The sequence below is a fragment of the Dipodomys ordii genome, unplaced genomic scaffold (assembly GCF_000151885.1).
Source record: "Dipodomys ordii isolate 6190 unplaced genomic scaffold, Dord_2.0 Scaffold2, whole genome shotgun sequence".
Taxonomy (NCBI): domain Eukaryota; kingdom Metazoa; phylum Chordata; class Mammalia; order Rodentia; family Heteromyidae; genus Dipodomys; species Dipodomys ordii.
In genome coordinates this window covers 2,099,267-2,117,728 of record NW_012267218.1, presented here as the reverse complement: position 1 = coordinate 2,117,728, position 18,462 = coordinate 2,099,267, and the positions used below count along the sequence as shown (strand labels likewise).

Here is an 18,462-nt window from a genome sequence, read left to right as displayed (position 1 = left end):
TTGTGGGGCTTGAACTCTGGGCTTGGGAGTTATCCCTCAGCTCTTCAGCTCAAGGCGAGCACTCTACCACTTGAGCCACAGTGCCACTTCTGGTTTTCTAGTGGTTTATTGGAAATAAGAGTCTCATGGACTTTTCTGCCCGGGCTGGCTTTGAACCTCGATCCTCAGATCTCAGCCTCCTGAGTAGCTAGGATTACAGGCATGAGCCACCGGCGCCCGGCTGAAACTTCTTTTAAGAGATCTGAGATTAGAAACCTGGAGCTACAAGAATGATGTCTGCCAAGGTGGTGATTCCTTGGCCAGTAGGACATTTTCACATTCATTTGGGATTCTTGTTGGTATTGGAGCTTTAACTCAGGGCCTGGGTGTTGTCCCTGAGTGGTTTTTTTATTCAAGGTTAGTATTTTACCATTTGCTTAATTGGAGATAACAATCTCAGACTTTCCTACCCAAGCTGTCTTTGAACCATACTCCTCAGATCTCAGCCTCCTGATTAGCTAGGATGACAAGCATGAGCCACTGGTGATAGTTCATTCTTTTGTTGGTCGGTGCTCTGCTCATACAGTTAAACTTGGAGGAAGGCTAGTCTTTCAGGTCTGTGTCAGTAGCTGTATTGTTGTGGCTTCATTGAAGAATCTTTGTCTAGGTCAGGTGCTGTGACTCGTGCCTATAATCAGAGCTGCTTGGGAAGAGGAAGTAAAGAGGATGGAGTCAGTCTAACCTGGGCAAAAAGTAGACTTCATATCAAATAAGCTGGGCCTGGTGCTATGGTAGGTAGAAAGATTGAGGTCAGGGTCAGCCCTGGGCAAAAATGCAAGGTCCTATTTTATCGATAGCTAAGGGCTGGGGTGTGACTTTGGTAGATGGAAGAGCCCCTGACTGGCAGGCAGGGTCTCTCAGTTCACAATCTAGTACTGTTGAAAAAAGGAAGGAATTATTCACTCCTATCCCTTTATTTTACAGATGAAGAAACTGAGGCCCAAAGAAGTTATGCCACTTGGTTAAGATCCCAAAGCAAGTCAGAACCAGATTTAGGATCAGAAACCTGGCTCCTGGCTCTCTAGTCTCCTGAGGATCACTTTCCTGACAGACAAGGTTTGCTCTCGGCTCATTGTTTGTTTTCCTTTTGTCAGAAAGAGGCCTGTCATAACAGGCCTGTGACAGAGCTTTCTAGTTAAGAATTTTGAAACACCCCATCTTCCCTTTCTTGGGTCATTTATCAAACTTTTATACTCAGTGCTGGAGGCAGCTGTAAAATCAGGTGAAGAACATGACCTCTGCCTTCAGACCGCATACCATGTAGGAGAGGACTTGCACACCCGAGTGTGGTCTGCCTGCTTGCTGTGCTCTGTGCCCTGTAGAGAGGCTGCAGTGCCCAGCAGCCCCTCGGCAAACCAGACTCACCACCAGTTAAATGAAGGTCATGAAACTGAACTTAGGAAAGCAAGATAACAGAGTGACTGTAGATTTGCTTACAAATCACAACTGATTTATTATGTTAGCTTACAAGTGTTTGTAATGCTAATTAATTTTTCTAGCCAAATTCTTGTTAACCCTGGCTTATTATTTCCAGTGTTTAGAGAAGATTGAGATTTTATTGTTGTTGTTGTTATTATTATTATTTTTGATCATGGGGCTTGAACTCAGGGCCTGGGCCCTGACCCTGAGCTTTTTTTTTTTTTTTTGGGTCCGGTCATGGGGCCTGAGCTCTGGGCCTGGGCACTGTCCCTCAGCTCTTCAGCTCAAGGCTAGCACTCTACCACTTGAGCCACAGTGCCACTTCCGGCTTTTTTTCCCTTGCTTATGTGGTGCTGAGGAATCGAACCCAGGGCCTCATGCATGCACGGCAAGCGCTCTACTGAGCCACCTTCCCAACCCCTGTCCCTGAGCTTTTTTGCTCAAGGCTAGCCCTCTGCCACTTTGAGCCACAATGCTACTTTTGGTTTTCTGGTGGTTAATTGGAGATAAGAGTCTCACAGATTTTTCTGCTGGAGTTGGCTTTGAACTGTGATCCTCAGATCTCAGCCTCCTGAGTAGCGAGGATTACAAGCATTAGCTACCAGCGCCCAGCCAGGAAGTTGAGATTTTATTGTAGCTCACTTAGTATGACTAATGGCCCCAGTGACATTTCTTGTACTACATATTCTTTTTGTTTTGTTTTGTGTCAGTGCTGGGGCTTGAACTAAGGGCTTAGGTGCTATTCTTTACGGTTTTTTTTTCACTCAAAGCTAACATTCTTAGCACTTGGCCCACAGCTCTACTTCCAACATTTTGGTGGTTAATTGGAGGTCTGAGTCTTATGAACTTTCCGGAAAGCCCAGGCTGGTTTCAAAACATGTTCTTCAGGGGCTGGGAAGGTGGCTCAGTGGTAGAGTGCTTACCTTGTATGCACAAGGCCCTGGGTTCAATTCCTCAGCACCACATAAGCAGAAAGAGCCAGAACTGGTAGAGCACTAGCCCTGAGCTGAAGAGCTGAGGTACAGCGCCCAGACCCAGAGTTCAAGCTCCATGACTGACAAAAAACAAAAACAAAACAGATTCCACAGATCTCAGCCTCTTGAGTAGTTAGGATTACAGATATAAGCAACTGGCATCCTCTCTCTCTCTCTCTCTCTCTCTCTCTCTCTCTGCCAGTCCTAGGGCTTGAACTCAGGCCTGGACAGTGTCCCTGAGCTTTTTTTGCTCAAGGCTAGCACGCTGCCACTTGAGCCACAGCGCCACTTCTGGCTTTTTCTGTTTACATGGTACTGAGGAGTCAAACCCAGAGCTTCATGCATGCTAGGCAGCAAGCACTCTACCTCTAAGCCACCTTCCCTTCCCAGCCCCATCTACATGTTCTGATGTGGGATTTTCACAAATAGATGGAGTTCCTGTTCCTCTGTTGTGAACCTAGGGTGGGAATGACCCTGTCACGGGAGAGAGTCTCTGGGTAACTTCTGAGTTAGGTCTTGAATGGGACACAGTTTTTGCTTGGCTTCTCTTTTTGGGATATTTGCTGTAGGGAGATCTAGTTGCCATGTGGAGGAAGTTCATCTAGTCCACATGGAAAGGCCATGTGGCAAGGCCTGCAGTTCAGCAGCCACCCAGCAGTTGAGTGAATGGTCCTTCAAGTGACTGTAGCTTTATGTTTTTCAGTCAAGGCACTGAAGCAGACTGACCATCATCCTCTCTGCTCTGTCCAGATCTCTGAACCACAAGTCCAGGGACATAACAAGTGTGGGTTCCTGTGCTACATTTTGGGGCCATTTGTTCTATAGCCTAGTTCCTAAAATTCTTAGTGCTTCATTCATGGATATTAGATGATGGAGGTTTCGTTTTAACATTGCTGTGTTAAGAGATTAAAACATGCAGAGTTTGTACTCTTTTGATAATCAGGCATTTAAAAAATAAATGTTTTAAGCTGGATGTCCATGGCTCATACATGTATTGGAGACTTTTATCTTCAGTAATGGTAGAGTGCTAGCCTTGAGCAAAATAAAAACCTTAAGGAAGCCAGGTGCCGGGGGCTCATGCCTGTAATCCTAGCTACTCAGGAGGCTGAGATTTGAGGATCGTGGTTCCAACCTAGTCTAGGCAGGAAAGTCCATGAGACTTATCTCCAATTAACACCAGAAAACTGGAAGTAGTGTTGTGGCTCAAGAGGTAGAGTTCTCACCTTGAGCTGAAGAGCTGAGGGACAGCGCCCAGGCCCAGAGTTCAAGTCCCATGACAGACCAAAAAAAAAAAAAAGAAGAAGAAAACAAATGTTTTTGATAACTGAGTAATTTGCATATCAAACTTGACCCTATTAGTCAGGTTACTCATTCACATTGTGCAGCATCACTACCAGTTCATTTAGAATATTTTCACTGACCTGAAATGATGGACTATTAATTTATTCTGTGGCCCAAAATGAAAGATTAGGATATTAGGGTATAATTGTAGACCTACATGTCTTGAGTCCTCTAGCATGAATTCAGGTCTAAGATGGAAATTGGTAAACTGAAGGTTGCTGGTAGCTTTAGCTGCAGCATTTTTTTTTCTATTGTGAAAAAACTGTACAGAGGGGTTACAATTACATGGGCAAGATAATGAGTACATTTCTTATCAAGCATTGTAGCCTCCTCCTTTGTTTCCCCTTCCCATCCCTTCCAAGCTTCCCCCGCCCAATCCTCCCCCCACCCCCAAGGCTGCAGCATTTCTGAAACATTGGTTACATGCATTATGGGTTCATGTTTAGGCTTAGGTAGATGTGAACTTTAAACTAGGTTTTTGCTGGTAAAGATGTGAGGAAAAAAGAGGAACTCTTTTACACTGTTGGAAATGTAAAGTAGTCTGGGCCTTATGGAAATCAGTATTCAGGTTCCTTGGCAAATAGAAGTAACTACCCTATGATCCTGCTGTGCCACTCCTGGGCTTATATCCAAAGGAATCAAAGTTAGTATGTCAAAGCCAAGCAATAGGCTTAGCCTATGTTATGAATTATATATACAATGTAGTATTATTTAGCCATGAAGAAGAATGAAGTTATACCATTTACAGGAAAAATGGTTAGAACTGGAGAGAATCATGTTAAGGGAAATAAGTCAGACTCAGAAAGACAAATATAGACTGTTGGGTGCTCGTGGCTCACGGCTGTCATCCTAGCTACTCAGGAGGCTGAGATCTGAGGATTGTGGTTTGAAGCCAGCTCAGGCAGAAAAGTGCCCCTGAGATTTATCTCCAGTTAACCACTCAAAAACCAGAAGTGGCACTGTTGCTCAAGTGCCCAGGCCCTTAGTTCAAGCCCCACAACTGACAGAACAAAAGAAAGAAGGAAGGAAGGTGGGAAGGAGGGAGGGGGAGAGAAAGAGAAAGGGAGAAAGACAAATACAGGATGTTTTCTTTCATATCTGGAATCTAGATCCAAAAACAAACAAAAAGATATGAACATATAAGGGACACTATTTGGAGTGGTAAATATATTATATTGAAACCCATTATTTGTTTGAAAAAAAAAACCCAAACATGCAGGTTTTCATGGTGGAGGGGGAGGGGATGTCATGGGAATGTGACTGGCAGAGGCTGTGCTGTAGGCAGAAAGAACATCTCGAGCATATCTCCCATCAGGAGAAGGGAGCGCAGGGGTTTTGATGCACATTGGCTGAGTTCAAGTGTTTAGCATGTCTACCCACTCTCCCCTTGCCATACTCATGTACTGAACACTTTCGCCAGCCTTCCCATGGGCACATGGGCACTCTTTCGTGCCTACTCGTGTACACACAGAGGTGATACTGTGGACAGAAGCAATGGCACGGTCCTACTGCTGGACCAGGACGGCCACATGGTAAATGTTTGGGGGCAGTTCTGTGTCTCTGCATTATGAAGCAGGCTCGAATATTAGAAGCATGTTATATACCAGAATTGAATTCAATAGCATAATCTCATTAAAATGGTTCTTTGGCTTAGAAAAAGAAAAATTTCATTAGTTGAAAGAGGACAGTATCTTGATTTATCAAGAAAAAGCTGATAGTCAATTAAAAATGACAATTTGGCCAAGTGCCAACAGCTCACGCCTATAATCCTAGCTACTCAGGAAACTAGCGTCTGCAATTAAGCACCAAAGAGCTAGAAGTGGAATTATGGTTCAAATGGCTCAAGTGCTAGCCTTGAGCAAAAACTCAGAGATAGTGCCCAGGCCCTGAGTTCAAGCCCCAGGACCAGCACAAAAAAATGTGGAGGGTGTAGCTAGAGTGGTAGAATGCCAATTTGAGCAGCAGAAAAAGCCAGGCAAGAGTGCTAGACCCTGAACTCAATTCCGAAGGTTTGAAAAACAGGTAGTAGGATTTAAGCAAATTGTTTACATAATGCGAGAAACTTTACTTTAGTATAATCACGTAGTATCTTCCTCAAAGTCAGAAATGGCTTTGGTTCCATGAAACGTGCTCTACAGTCAGCTGTAAGGTTACGGTGAACTTCCTGCTTTGTCCAAAGCAAAGAGCAAACAAGCCATGCCAGAGCCGAAACCCAAAACAACGAGAAAAGATGGTTTTAACATGGGACATGCACATCTGTTAAACAGCGATATTTAAGCGTAAGTGTGTCTGAATGCGCGCGTGTGTGCCAATATGTGCGTGCACTGGTTCTGGAGCTCAAACTCTGGCCTTAGGTGCTATCCTGTAACTTTTTTTATTTTGCTCAATGTTAGCACTCTACCACTTGGGCCACTGTGTCACTTCTGGCTTTTTCTGTGATTAATTGGAGATAAGACGTTCATAGACTTTCCTGCCTGGGCTGGCTTTGAACTGCAATTCTCAGATCTCAGGCTCCTGAGTAGCTAGGATTGCAGGTGTGAGCCACCAGCACCTGGCAATATTTGGGAATTTTGAGGTATGTATTTTGCATCTGGGTATGGTGTAGTGTTTGAATTTATAAGTCTTTACTGTGACTGATACCTTGGTCAGTCACCATGAAAGGAGTACTGATCCTTGAGGACCTAGGTTTCAGTCTTGAGCTTTGGGCAAATTAGTAAATATCATCCTAGTCACTCAGCAGTTGTTTTAAAATCATTGAGAAGCGTACAGAGCAAATTTGAGGTAATGGTGTGTTTGCTGATTCTTACAGCACAATTCGTTGGCATGCTTTTGTTGATGTGGTCACTGTCCAAACAGATGTAGTAAAGAACATAGAATCCAGGGAGTGAATCTTTGTGTTGCAGCTTCCTCATTTCTCTAATGGACCAAGAAAAAAAGAAAAGTTTCTGGACATTGGTGGCTCACGCCTGTAATCCTAGCTACTCAGGAGGCTGAGATCTGAGGATCGCGGTTCAAAGCCAGCCCGGGCAGGAAAGTCTGTGAGACTCTTATCTCCAATAAACCACCAGAAAACCGGAAGTGGCACTGTGGCTCAAGTGGTAGAGCACTAGCTTTGAGCTGAAGAGCTGAGGGACAACACCCAGGCCCAGAGTTCAAGCCCTATAACCGACAAAAGAAAAAATATTCATAATTGTAAGGAATAAATTAATAAAGCTACAGCTTATGAAATACTTTCTGTGTGTTAGTTTTATTCTGAGTGCTGAGGATGTGAACCTGAATGAGACCCTGTCTGTCAGAAAGTTAGCCGGGTGGGAGAGAGAAGGCAGGAGAGAGCGAGCACAGGCTTAGTTAACAGTAGTGTGAAGGGTGTCCTCACCGGGCTGGGGCTGGAGGAGATTTGGCCAGTTTCACTGGGTAGGAAGAGTTCCAGAAAAGGTTAATTCCACAGTCAGGAAATGTCTGCTCTGTGTGCTGGTACCTGGCTAGATGCTGGGCCCAGGTATCTCTTGAGCACAATCCTTGCTCTACAGATGCATGCACTTGAGTAAAACCCAGAGTCTCATGGCAAACAGTAGATAATGTCACAACTAGAACACTAGAGTGGAGCCCAGAGGATAGTGTTTGACAGACAGCTCAAGAGTAAACCCAGAGCCCGGCGCTGGTGGCTCACGTCTGTAATCCTAGCAATTCAGGAGGCTGAGATCTGAGGATCACAGTTCAAAGCCAGCCCAGGCATGAAAGTCCATGAGACTCTTATCTCCAGTAAACCACTCAGAAAACTGGAAGTGGTGCTGTGGCTTAAGTGGTAGAGCACTGGCTTTGAGCTGAAGAGCTGAGGGACAGCGCCCAGGCCCAGAATTCAAGCCCCACGACTGACAAAAAAAAAAAAAGTAAACCCAGATGAAGACAGTCAGGGTGAGGTGGAGCCACTGTGTGGGATAGACCCACATTCAAAGGCCAGGTTGAGGAGCAGTTGTGTTTTTGTGAATTTCAATGGACATCTGACAGTTAAATGGAGTACCATGAGTTCTAGACAATGCTTTCATAAAGTTATAACTTTTAATTTCATTATCTTTGTTTTTTCCACTAACTTTATTCCTATAAAAAACTTTTTAGTTAAGAAGAAAATTGCTGGTGCCAGTAGCTCACAGCCGTAATCCTTATTACTCAAGAAGCAGACTTAGAGGCTTGTGATTCAAAGCCAGCCTGGGCAGAAGAGGCCGTGAGGGTGCCATCTCCAAAATAATCAGTAAAGGCAGAGTTGACGGTGCGGCTCAGGCTTTGCAGAGTGCCGTACAAGAAGGCTGAACAGACACAGGCCTGAGTTCAAACCCTGGGCTGGGCATGATGTTACATGCCTGTAATCCTAACACTTGAACTGGCTAAAGCAAGAAGGTCTGAGGTTTGAATCTAGTCTGGACTACGCAGAAACAAGCTTACAGTCTTAGGCCTGTAATCGTAGCTATTCTGGAGCCTGAGATCTGAGGATCGTGGTTCAAAGCCAGCCTACGCAGGAAAGTCCGTGAGACTCTTATCTCCAATTAACCATCAAAAAAATAAAATAAAAAAGTAGAGCGGTGGCTCAAAAGTGGTAGAGTGTTAGCCTTGAGCAAAAGAGCTCAAGGACAGTGCCCAGGCCTTGAATTCAAGTCCTAGGACTGGCGCGCGCGCATGCGCGCACACGCGCACGCACACACACACACACACACACACAATGCATTTGTAGTATACACCCAAAGATATATTTAGAGGGATATTTATAGTCTTTAAAAAAAAGTATCACATCGATACTAGAAATAGCATCATGCTGACAAATTTGAAAGGTATAGACATAATTCTTGGGAAAATGTAACTTATTAAATGCAACATAAGAAATAAAAATTTATCCCTATAACCACTAAAAACATTTAAGAGCTGGGCATGGCAGTGCCCCGACACATTGGAGGCTGAGACAGTAAAATTGAGAATTGGGGGCAGCTTGGGCTACATAGTGAGTTGCAGGGTAGTGTGCTCTGTTAGTGAGATCATAATCCCCCCAATTTCCTTTTTAGGTTGACAGACGTGCAAATGAAGGAATACTGGGAATGTGTGTATGCATACGTGTCCATGTTGTATTACCTTCATTGATCTAGATAGTGTTCCTTGAGTACAAGATTAAAGATTGTATTTTAAATACATCATTGTATCTTTCTGAAAAAAATTTAAATGATTTGCTGACAATCCAGCTAGAAAACTTGCAACAGGCTGGCTGGAGATGGCTCCAGTTGGTAAGGTTCTTCCTCTTCTTCTACCTTTTTCTCCAAGTTTGCGCTGACTTACAGCAAACTCTACTCACAGGTGGCACGTGGCAGCGTCAGCTCAGACTTTGGTTCTTTGGGAAAGAATGTCCTAATGTGGAAAGTAGAATTTTCATTCATACCGACCTGGGTTTTGTAGTCTCAGAAGGCAGCCACCTCTGGCCAGGGAACTCGTGATGACAGGGCCCTTGTGACAGGCTTTCCTGGGCTCAGTCTGCCATTAGTCTCTAGAAGCTGGCGGGCTCTCAGTGAGGAGTTACACCTGGTGAAAAATCAGGGTGCAGGGCTGGGAAGGTGGCTCAGTGGTAGAGCGCTAGCCTTGAGCTGAAGAGCTGAGGGACAGCACCCAGGCCCAGAATTCAGGCCCCACAACTGGACCCCCCCAAAAAAAATTAAATCTCCATAGAAGTATTTGACAGATGTAAAGTCTTTTTTTTTTTTTTTTTGTCGGTCATGGGGCTCTACCACTTGAGCTACAGCGCCACTTCAGATGTAAAGTCTTATATTGCTCAATGGATACACAGAAAGGAACAAAGAATATATACCAAATGAGTCTACTGATAGAAAATTCTGAAGCAAATAAAAAAAAACCCAGTGCATGTAGCACTGCTCAGCTGTGTGATTAATCTGTAAGAAAACTAAGGAAAGCTTAAGAAGTAGTTTTTTAGAGGTAAAAGGGTTGGATGGGAGAGGCACACAGCCTTTCTGGAATACTGTGGCCCAGCCTGGGTGGTGCCTGCTCTATAACAACATAATGATGCTGTAATTGCTATGTTTTTCTGTAGTGTGTAATATTTCCTGATAAAAGGGGATTTAGAAGGAAAAATGATTCAGATTTTGTAGTACAAACTCTTTTCAAAAAAGAATAGAAGCTGGGCACCGGGGTCTCACGCCTGTAGTCCTAGCTACTGAGGAGGCTAAGATCTGAGGATCGCAGTTCAAAGCCAGCCCGGGCAAGGAAAGTCCGTGAGACTCTTATCTCCAATAAACCACCAGAAAACCGGAAGTGGCACTGTGGCTAAAGCGATAAAGTGCTCGCCTTGAGCTGAAGAGCTGAGGGACAGAGCCCAAGCCCAGAGTTCAAGCCCCATGACTGACCACCAAAAAAAAAAAAGAATGGAAAAGCTGGACACCAATGGCTGGCACCTATAATCTTTGCTACTCAGGAGGCTAAGATCTGAGGATGGAGTTCAAAGCCAGCTGGAGCAGGCATGTCTGTGAGACTGTTTCTCCAATTAATCACTAAAAGCTTAAATAGAGGTGTTGCTCCATTGGCAAAGCACCATCCTTGGCAAAAAAAGGTAAGTGACAATGTGTAGGCCCTGTCACTTGAAGCCCTGCTACCAGCACAAAACAAAGAAAAAAGAATGTAGAAAACATACAATATGTGTGAATATAGGGTGGTTGAAAACATTACTTTATAGAAATATATATTTTTGAAAATCTGTTTTTAAAATTTTTAGTCTTACTGAAAAAAAAAAAAAACTTATTCATCTAAGAGTTGACCAAGAACTACTCTTATTTTCCAGGTAAGGGACACCACTCCAGTTGAAGAGGGGCAAGATTTCACAGCTGCTTCTTGCTTGTGGAGATTCAGTTCCTCCTTGATCACTGTTCCCTAGATCTCCGTGGAGCCTATGACACACAGGTAATGCTACATAGGTTCCATTCTTCAGCTCATTTTTTATTGTGTGCTTTGCATAAAAATAATCTAATTCTGCCGGGCGCTGGTGGCTCACGCCTGTAATCCTAGCTACTCAGGAGGCTGAGATCTGAGGATCGCGGTTCAAAGCCAGCCCCGGCAGGAGAGACCGTGAGACTCCTATCTCCACTAAACCACCAGAAAACCGGAAGTGGCGCTGTAGCTCAAGTGGTAGAGTGCTAGCCTTGAGCTGAAGAGCTGAGGGACAGCGCCCAGGCCCAGAGTTCAAGCCCCACAACCGACCAAAAAAAAAAAAAATAATAATTAATTCCAAATATACTCATTTTTTGGTTTTAGCAATTTCCTTCTTCAGCAGATGTTTTGAGAATCTTCTGCAGTTGTGGCACTGTGTTTTGGGTTGTATCTGACCTTACTTCTTAACTACTTTAACCCTACATTAAGTTTTAAGAAGAGCAGACAGGACCCCTATGATACAGGAATGACTTAGTAAGTTTGGACATTAGAGTAATGCTTTATATCCTGTCTCAGAGACCCAATCCCCTCTGAAGAAGGGTGCGTTTTTGATTTGTGAACTGTTTGCTTGTTAATCGTCATTCTATAAGAATTTGAAAGGGAACAAAGTATTTTGTGTTTTAAGCTCTACTTGTGATTAGGTGGCATTTTTACTTGAAATTAGAAGCCTTCATATGTAGAACATTAAGATGAATATTAAAGAATTATGAAATATTTGCATCAAAAGTGGCATTTCATATATAGCTACTTTTTCTTAAATTTATTTTCTGTTACCTTTAAATAATTGTACAAAGGAGTTTTAGTTCAAGTCAATTTGAGTACAATGCATCTTGAGCTTTTTTTTTTTTTCCTCTCAGTCATGGGACTTGAACCTCAGGGCCTGGGCCCTGTCTCTGAGCTCTTTAGCTCAAGGCTAGCATTCTACCACTTTGAGCCACAGTGCCACTTCTGGTTTTCTCATGGTTTATTGGAGATAAGAGGCCGGTTGCTGGTGGCTCACGCCTGTAATCCTTGCTACTCAAGGAGACTGAAATCTGAGGATGGTAGTTCAAAACCAGCCTGGCAGGAAGGTCCTTGAGACTAATATATCCAGTTAACCACCAGAAAACTGGAAGTGGTGCTGTGGCTCAAAGTGGTAGAGTGCTAGCTTTGAGCAAAAGTGCTCAGGGACAGTGCCCAGGCCCAGAGTTCAAGCCCGATGACCGACAAAAGGGAGAAGAAAAGTTTTACAGCTTTTCCTGCCAGGACTGGCTTCGAACTGCAATCCTCAGATCTCAGCCTCCTGAGTAACTAGGATTATAGGTGTGAGCCAATAGCACCCAACCTTGAGAATTTTTTGGGGGGGGTCCAGTCGTGGGGCCTGAACTCTGGGCCTGGGCGCTGTCCCTCAGCTCTTCAGCTCAAGGCTAGCGCTCTACCACTTGAGCCACAGCGCCACTTCAGGCTTTTTTCTTTTTGCTTCTGTGGTGCTGAGGAATGGAACCCAGGGCCTCAGGCATGCAAGGCAAGCGCTCTACCACTGAGCCACTCTAACTTTGGTGGTTTGCACTGAGCATGTGCTCTGCCTGGGTATTTCCTGTGGCAGGTGGGTGGACCCAGAGCCCTCAGGACAGGCTCCTGGCCCATGTCTTCCTCAGGAGGCTCCAAGTCTGCTCCTGGTGCTCAGTGTCTGGACTTATGGTCATTAGAGGGCACAAAATGGTGTTCTATTTTGTCACTTTTCCTTATCATTATTATTACCCAAACAGAAAGTACAGGATACATAAGTACCTGATTCTTCATTTGTGTCAATTATCAACCAAATGGATCTGTGCTACTGCAGAATGGCCAGTGAGGGTGTTGACTATCATTAACTTGAATTGCAGTATATGTTACAGTTCATCCTAGTTAATCTTTTTTTTTTTTTGGGTCCGGTCGTGGGGCCTGAACTCTGGGCGTGGGCGCTGTCCCTCAGCTCCTCAGCTCAAGGCTAGCGCTTGAGCCACAGTGCCACTTCCGGCTTTTTTTTCTTTTTGCTTATGTGGTGCTGAGGAATCGAACCCAGGGCCTCATGCATGCAAGGCAAGCGCTCTACCACTGAGCCACCTTCCCAGCCCCCATCCCAGTTAATCTTAAAGTGTTCAACTTGTGCTGCTTCAAGCCAGCCGACTGCTTGAGTTTCCTGTTTCCGTTATATCCCCATCAGCTTGATGTTCCATATTCCTGTGCCTTTTCTGCCCAAGACTGAAATGGCCTGTTTTTCTAAACAGCTCTCATTTCCTGCTGTCCAGGCCTTTTGGGTGGACGGCTGTCAGGGCCGCAACACCCTTGTACTCGGCAAGGCTCTCGCCACGGCCAGGAGAGGCACAGATCTGCAAACCATAAGGGCAAGCAAGTGTTCAGAATTTAAAATCCACAAACACACACTTTTTGTACAGTGCAGGGCCTCATGATTCTTGTTTTCTTAGAGATTGTAAGACCAGGCTTTATCCTGTGGTAAATCAAGCTCTTTTCCAGTTGTTGGCCTGTGTGGTTTGATTGTTGTTTCTCTCCCTCACTCCCTTTTAACAGGCTTTTCATAAAGTGGTTGGAGTTGTCTAGTTTCCTCTCTTCCTCTCCACCCCCACCCCCCCATCCTCATGTTGGCCAGGGCCCTGTCCCACAGTGGAACGTTTGGCATAGGAATCATGAAGGGAGTGATTGTGTTGAAATGTTTGCATAAAGATGGGTTCCAGAAGATGTCTTTATCATCAGACACTCCTGCGTGTTTCTGGATTAACTTCTGCCGCTTTAGTATTGACATCACTTGCATGACACTTCTCATTTCCCCGCTGGGCTTGATGCGGAGCTTGTTTTCCTTCTGTGTGATGTTGTGTCTTTTCCTGCTGGTGAGAGCCATTTTCTTTTTCTATGTCCCCTTTTTGGTTTCCCCGGGCTTTCCAGTCCTAAGAACACCCTTCTGTCAGCAAGTGTACTTTTGTTTCCAGTTTCTAAGCGCTGGAATTAAAGTGAGGCTCAACTTAAATCACAGAAGTAGGCAGCATGACTACACCATTACAGAGCTGGGTGCTTTGTGTGAATAGCCAGCGCTTCTAGAGCAGCTAACTGGATAATAAATTCTGATACTTCCTCAGAAAATTGGAGATGTCTTTCATTGAGTAAAATAAAACCTTAAAATACAATAAATTCATACCTAAAAATAAAGCAAATAGTAGTTAATGGAGAAACAATTTTTCTTGAAGGAAACTGCAGAATCAGTTCTAGTGGCTCACACCTGTAATCCTAGCTACTCAGGAGGCTGAGATCTGAGAATCGCAGTTTGAAGCCCTCTGGGCTTTAGATAAAGCCCATGATACTCTTTTCCCCAGTAAACTAGCAGTCTCTGTGAGATTCTTATTTCCAATTAATCACCCAAAAACTTGAAGTAGTGCTGTGGCTTAAGTGGTAGATCACTAGCCTTGAGCACAAAGAGGATCAGGAACAGAACCCAAGCCCTGAGTTCAAGCCCCACAACGGACCCCCCACCCAAAAAAAAAAAGAATAAAAGAATATCAGATGTGCTGGTCGTCGGTGGCTCACACCTGTAATCTTAGCTACTCAGGAGGCTGAGATCTGAGGATTGTGGTTCAAAGCCAGCCCTGGCAGGAAAGTCCATGAGACTCTTATCTCCCATAAACCACTAGAAAACCAGAAGTGGCACTGTGGCTCAAACGGTAGAGCGCTCACCTTGTGCTGAAGAGCTGAGGGACAGCACCCAGGCCCAGAGTTCAAGCCCCCCGACAGACCAAAAAAATAAAAAAAGAATATCAGATGTGGCTGGGTGCCCGTGGCTCATGCCTGTAATCCTAGGTATTCAGGAGACTGAAATGTGAGGATCATGGTTTGAGCCCTGGCAGAAAAGTTCATTATACTTATCTCCAATTAACCACCAGAAAACCAGAAGTGGTGCTGTCACTCAAAGTGGTAGGCCTTGACCGAAAAAACTCAGGGACAGCACCCAAGTTCAAACCCCATAACCCCACCCACCACACCCACTGCCCCCCCCCCAAAAAAAAAAAAAAAGCCAAATGAGGCCAGGACAGCAGCTTCTTGGCTGTTTTGAATAAGGCTACTTGGGAGCGTGTGCACCGGCTCTTGTGTGAATGTTGCTTTCATGGTCCCTTGGTAAAGTATGTAAAGTAGAATTGCTGGGTCATGAGGAACTGTATAACTTAAGGACCTGCTAGACTGTGTTCCTCAGCATCTGCGCTACTATTACAGTTCACACATTATGTAATGTGTGAAGATTACAGTTTCTCCATATTTTCAGCAGCACTTTAGTTGTTCTTTTTCTGTGTGTGTGCTGGTTTTGAGACTTGAACTCAGGGCCTGGGTCCTGTCTGTACCTGAGCTTTTTTGCTCAAGTCTAGTACTCTAACCCTTGAGCCAGAAGTCACTTACATATTTTTGGTGAAGGTGAGAGTCTCACCGATTTTTCCTGCCTGGGCTGGCTTTGAACTGCAATCCTCAGATCTCAGTTTCCTGAGTAGCTAGGATTATAAGCATGAGCCACCAGTGCCTGGCAGTAAGTTTTTGTTGTTGTTGTTGTTTTTTGTTTTAACAGTATTTTTAGTTGAATTAAAATTTATGTAATAATTTATGTTATATAAAGTTTACTTTATTCTTTTGGAATGTGACCTCTGTCTCACAGGTGCTAAGAAGGTGCTCTACTGATGAGCCATACCTCTGGCCTTTTTTTACCCTATTTTTTGAAATAGGGTCTCGCTTTTTTATCCAGGTAGGCTTGGAACCATGGTTCTCCCAATCTTAAGTATCCTGTGTAGCTGGGCTAGCAGCCATGTACTGCCACACCCGGCCGTGGGCCGAGGACTCTCAAGGAACTGTCAGCCTCCCAGACTCAGCATCCCCAGTAGGTAGGATCAAAATTGGGAGCCTCTGGCGCCCAGCCTCAAATGCACTGTTGTAAATGAGTGGCCCGTGGTATATTCACAGAACGGTGCAGCTACAGCCTCTCTCTCATTCTAACATTCTCATCGCCCCAAAAGGAAACCCTTTACCCTTTAAAAAGTCCCCACTATCCCCCCCCCAAGCACTGCCAACCACCAGTCAGCTTTGTCTCTGTACATTATTTATTCTGCACCTTTTATAGGAAGGGAGTCCTACCCTATGCCCTTTCGTTCTGTTCTGTTTTGAGACGGGGTCTCTGTCATCCAGGCTGGACTCAAGATTCTCCTGCTTCAACATCTGAGTACTAGGATTACAGGTGTGCATCACTGGCACCTGGCTTAAAATTAACATGACCTTTTGTATCTGGTATATTTTACTTAGCCTGATATGGCACTGTCCCTCAGCTCTTCAGCTCAAGGCCAGTGCTCTACCATTTGAGCCACAGTGCCTCTTCCAGCTTTTTCTGCTTGTATGGTGCTGAGGAATTGAACCTATTGAGCCACCCTCCCAGCCCCTAGCCTGATATTTTCATGGTTCATCCACATTGTTATATGAATCACAATTTCTTTACAAAAGGAAGTGTTATTTGTAGTTAGGAAAATAAATCTAAATGTTCAAGAATAGAACACAGCTAAGTAAATTAGGCAGTAAGATGGGCTATTACTAAGGTTCAGGGTTGTGGGTGCTTTATTTTGTTTTTATTTTGAGATTGGCTCTCTGTGTAGCCCAGGCTGGCTGGAGTATGGACTCTTCTCCCAAGTGCTGATATTACAGGTGGACATTTCCAAGCTCGGCTGACAATGAGTTGACTGATGGCTTGCAACTCCTAGGTAACTTCAGGTGGAGGCTGGTCACTGGAAAACCCCGTACAGAATTAAGAGAGTTGGGCCTTACATCCCTACCCCTAATTTTTCAGGGAGGAGAAAAAGGCTGGAGGTTAGGTTAGTCACTGATGGCAGGTGATTCAATAACCATGCAGATGCAATGAAGCCTCAATTTAAACAAAAGAACTGTTTTTAGAGATAGCTGTCAGGTGGCTGAGCTTGAGGTTTCCGGAGAGGGCTCCTGTCCTCTCATCTGTCCTCTCAGCCGCTGTGATGCACTTCTTAACCAACCACTGTGTTTCCCAGAAAATGAAGCTCACCTAAAGAAAGGTTATGAGGATTTGGTTTGGTTTGGTTGTTTTTTTTCTTTTTGCTGGTCCTGGGTTTGAACTCAGGGCCTGAGGACTGTCTCTGAGCTTTTTTTATTCAAGGCTAGCATTCTACCACTTGAGGCACAGTGCCACTTCTGGCTTTAATTGTGTGTGTGTGTGTGTGTGTTGAGGCACAGTGCCACTTCTGGGTTTAATTTTGTGTGTGTGTGTGTGTGTGTGTGTGTGTGGTTAATTAGAGTCAAAGAGTCTTATGGACTTTCCAGCCTGGACTTCTTGCTTTAAGTGTGTGTGTGTGTGTGTGTGTGTTTAATTGGAGTCAAATGTCTTATGGACTTTCCAGCCTGGACTAGCCTTGAACCATGATCTTCATATCTCAGCCTCCTGAGTAGCTGGCATGAGCCACTGGAACCTGGCAGAACCCCAGGTTATATCCAGTTGGCAAGATAGATTAAACTACTTGGGGCTTGTGATTAACATCTGAAAAGGGACAGTCTTGGGGACTGAGTCTTGAACTATCTCAGTGTCAGAAGACATGGAGTTCAGTGCTGTCCATACTGATAGGAGTATGTGTTGCTGTCTGTCCATGCGGAGCCCTGTGGCATTCCCCCATGAAGCTGGTCATTTGTACAGCCTACCCACTAGCAGTTCTGCACTCCCAAGGTATGGAGTCGAGGTAGGGCTGGCACACACTTTCTGTAAAGGGCATACCTTAGGCTTTATGGAGCACTGGTGCTCTTCATCACATCTTATTTTCTCTTTTATTTTTTTTAAACCTTTTTAACCCTTACAAAATGGAGCTAGATATGATGACTCTAATCCTAGTACTTGGGAGGCTAATATAGGAGCATCTTAAGTTCAAAGTCAGCCCAGGTTTTAAATGAGATCCTGTTTCAAAACACACACACATCCGTGAGTTTGGTGGTTGTGCAAGGGACTGTATTTTGGGGCTGGCTTATATAGGGCTTACAAGGAAGTGGATAATAAAAAATGGGCTGAGGTCTCCTTGGGATCAAGGGCGATGTCCTTGGCCAGGCCCACAGTGGAAGCTGGGTATGGGGTCGTTGTCTCCTGGGGGCCAAACTTGGAAGGACCTGCCTGTGGATAAGCGTGTGAGCACACAGCTTTGTGCTTTGCTTGTCCCTGGGGAATAAGGCAGGACTCAGTCCTTCAGTCTAAGCTGATGCTACCAGGCTGTTGGCTTGATTTGATCCAAATGAATGTAGTTACATTGATCTAAGGCCATTTGCCCTAGAAAAATTGTCCAAGTACCCAAGAAGTGTGTCAGGATGTGCAAAATAAACTGTTCACAACCTGGAGACAGCCATCAATGTAGCAGCAAACATAAGTAGACATGGACGCATGTGTATGATGCTGTGGACACAAGTTTATAATGCTACAGCAGACCACACGTGTAGGATAGTTGAAACACACAATAGGCAAAAAAAAGTCTATTGCTTAAGAAGAAATATGCTAGCAGAATCATAAGCAGGAGGTTCAGGTGATGTTTACCTTTGAAGAACAGCAGAGCATGGGCTGAGGCACAAGGTGCTGCCTGAAGTGCCCACTGCATATGCAACACGAATATTGCACATACTTGCTTGTGTCAGGTATTGTCTAATTTATCTTTTGAAGTGT

The 18,462-nt window shown here is 44.6% G+C and overlaps 1 protein-coding gene across 1 annotated transcript in view; it reads left to right on the top strand.

Moving 5' to 3' along the window:
- The first annotated feature begins 968 nt into the window (after positions 1-968).
- Positions 969-18,462, top strand: part of Traf3 (TNF receptor-associated factor 3) — a 65,203-nt gene continuing 47,709 nt past the window's right edge. The window contains exons 1-2 of the mRNA XM_013012965.1: positions 969-1,095; positions 10,600-10,718. The gene's annotated coding sequence lies outside the window, so the exon portion shown is untranslated. The remainder of the gene's footprint in view (positions 1,096-10,599; positions 10,719-18,462) is intronic.